Below are 3,502 nucleotides of genomic sequence, written 5' to 3' on the forward strand. Positions count from 1 at the left end.
CTTCCCGGGCCGGTGACACAAACAAGGGCAACACGCCGCCAGTATTAATACCCACCTCCAACAACGCTTTCTGGGCCAGGGACAAGCAGCCCATCTCGGTCCAGGGACACCACCATGGGCAGCACGCCGCCATCAGTAATACCCACCTCCAGCAGCCCATCTCGGACTGGGGACACCACCATGGGCAGCACGTAGCAAGCAGTAAAATCCGACTCTAACAGCCTATCACAGGACCGTGGATACCACCATAGGCAGCACACCGCAATCATTAATACCCGCCTCCAGACGCCCATCTCGGGCCTGGGACACCACCATGGGCAGCACACTGCCATCAGTAATACCCGCCTCCAGACGCGCATCTCGGGCCCGGGACACCACGATGGTCAGCATGCTGCCATCAGTAATATCCGCCTCCAGACGCCCATCTCGAGCCCAAGATACCACCATGGTCAGCTGGCCGCCATCAGTAATACCCGCCTCCAACAGCCCATCTCGGTCCCGGAACACCACCATGGGCAGCACACCGCCATCAGTAATACCCGCCTCCAGAAGGACTTCCGGGGCCCGGGACACGCAGCGCATCTCGGGCCGGTTACACCACCATGGGCAGCCCATCGCCAAGATTAATATCCCTTTCAAACAGTTCTTCCCGGGCCTGGAAAAGACAGGACATCTCATGCCCGGGACACCACCATGGCCAGCACACCGCCATGAGTAATACCAGCCTCCAGATGCCCATATCGGTCCCAGGACACCATCATGGGCAGCACGCTGCCATCAGTAATTCCTGCCTCCAGCAGCCCATCTCGGGTCCGGGACACCACCATGGCCAGCACACCGCCGTCTGTAATACCCGCCTCCAGATGCCTATATCGGTCCCAGGACACCATCATGGGCAGCACGCCGCCATCAGTAATTCCTGCCTCCTGCAGCCAATCTCGGGCCAGGGACACCACCATGAGCAGCACACCACCATCAGTAATACCCGCTTCAAACAGCCCTTCCCGGGCCCGGAACACCACCATGGGCAGCACACCGCAGTCATTAATACCCGCCTCCAGACGCCCATCTCGGGCCCAGGACACCATCATGGGCAGCCCGCCGCCATCAGTAATACCCGCCTCCAGCAGCCCATCTCGGGCCCAGAATACCACCATGGGCAGCACACCGCAATCATTAATACCCGCCTCCAGACGCCCATCTCGGGCTTGGGACACCACCATGGGCAGCACGCAGCTAGCAGTAAAATCCGACTCTAACAGCCCATCTCGGGCCCGGGACACCACCATGGGCAGCACACTGCCATCAGTAATACCCACCTCCAGACGCCCATCTCGGGCCCGGGACACCACGATGGTCAGCATGCTGCCATCAGTAATATCCGCCTCCAGACGCCCATCTCGGGCCCGAGATACCACCATGGTCAGCTGGCCGCCATCAGTAATACCCGCCTCAAACAGCCCTTCCCTGGCCCAGGACACCACCATGGGCAACACGATGCCAGGATTAAAACCAGCCTCAAAAGCCCATCTTGGGCCCGGGACACCACAAAGGTTAACACACCGCCAGCACTAATACCTGCCTCCAACAGCCCTTCCCTGGCCCGGTACACCACCATGGGCAGCACGCCACTATCAGTAATACCCGCCTCCAGACGCCTATCTCGGGCCCATGACACCACCATGGTCAGCCCGCAGCCAGAATTAAAACCCGCCTGCCGCAGCCCATCTCAGGCCGAGACCAGCAGCCAATCTCGGGCCCGGGACACCACCATGGGCAGTAAACTGCCATCAGTAATACCCTCCTCCAGACGCCCATCTCGGGCCCAGGACACCATCTTGGGCAGCACGCTGCCATCAGTAATTCCTGCCTCCAGCAGCCAATCTCTGGCCAGGGACACCACCATGAACAGAACACTACAATCTTCAATACCCGCTTATAGCAGCCCTTCTCGGGCCCGGGAAACCACCATAGCCAGCACACCGCCATCAGTAATACCCGCCTCCAGCAGCCCTGCAGGGGCCTGGGACACCACCATGGGCAGCCCACCGCCAGGATTAAAACCCGCCTCAAACAGCCCTTCCCGGGCCGGTGACACCACCAAGGGCAATACGCTGCCAGTATTAATACCCACCTCCAACAGCCCTTCCCGGGCCAGAGACAAGCAGTCCATCTTTGTCCAGGGACACCACCATGGGCAGCACGCCGCCATCAGTAATACCCACCTCCAGCAGCCCATCTCAGACCCAGGACACCACCATGGTCAGCATGCAGCTAGCAGTAAAATCCGACTGTAACAGCCCATCACAGGACCCTGGATACCACCATGGGCAGCACACCGCAATCATTAATACCCGCCTCCAACAGCCCTTCCCTGGCTCGGGATACGCCGCCATCTCAGGCCCAGGACACCACCATGGTCAGCTGGCCGCCATCAGTAATACCCGCCTACAGCAGCCCATCTCTGTCCCGGAACACCACCATGGGCAGCACACCGCCATAAGTAATACCCGCCTCCAACAGCCCATCTCGGGCCCGGGATACCACCATGGGCAGCACGCAGACATCAGTAATATCCGCCTACAGCAGCCCATCATGGGCCCGGGACAAGCAGCCCATCTCGGGCCCGGTAGACCACCATGGGCAGCACACAGCGAGGATTAAAACCCGCCTCAAACAGCGCTTTCTAGTCCCATGACACCACCAAGGGCAACATGCTGCCAGCATGAATACCTGCCTCCAACAGCCTAGCCTGGGCCCGGGACACGCAGCCCATCTTGGGCCCGGGATACCACCATGGCAAGCACACCACCATCAGTAATACCCGCCTCCAGCAGCCCAACTCTGGCTAGGGACACCACCATGAGCAGCACACCACAATCATTAATACCTGCCTCCAGCAGCCCACTTCGGGCCAGAGACACCACCATGGGCAGCACGCTGCAGTCATTAATACCTGCCTCAAGTAGCGGATCACGGGCCCAGGACACCGCAAAGGGCAACACACCGCCAGCACTAATACCCGCCTCCAACAGCCCTTCCCTGGCTCAGGATACGCCGCCCATCTCTGGCCCGGGACACCACCATGGGCAGCCCGCTACTAGGATTAATACGTGCCTCCAACAGCCCTTCCCGGGCCAGGGAAAAGCAGCTCATTTCGGGCCCGGGACACCACCATGGGCAGCACGCCGCCATCAGTAATACCCGCCTCCAACAGCCTATCTCAGGCCCAGGACACCACCATGGGCAACCAGCCATCAGCATTTAAACCTACCTCAAACAGCCTTCCCGAGCCCAGGACACCCAGCCCATCTCGTGCGCAGGGACACCACCATGTGCAGCACGCCACCATCAGTAATATCTGCCTACAGACCCCCATCTCGGGCGCAGGACACCATCATGGGCAGACAGTGACCAGCATTAAAACCCACATGCAGCAGCCCATCTACGGCCCCGGACAACACCATGGCCAGCACGCCGCCATCAGTAATACCCGCCTCAA

The sequence above is a fragment of the Pipistrellus kuhlii genome, unplaced genomic scaffold (assembly GCF_014108245.1).
Source record: "Pipistrellus kuhlii isolate mPipKuh1 unplaced genomic scaffold, mPipKuh1.p scaffold_m20_p_11, whole genome shotgun sequence".
NCBI classification, from domain to species: Eukaryota; Metazoa; Chordata; class Mammalia; order Chiroptera; family Vespertilionidae; genus Pipistrellus; species Pipistrellus kuhlii.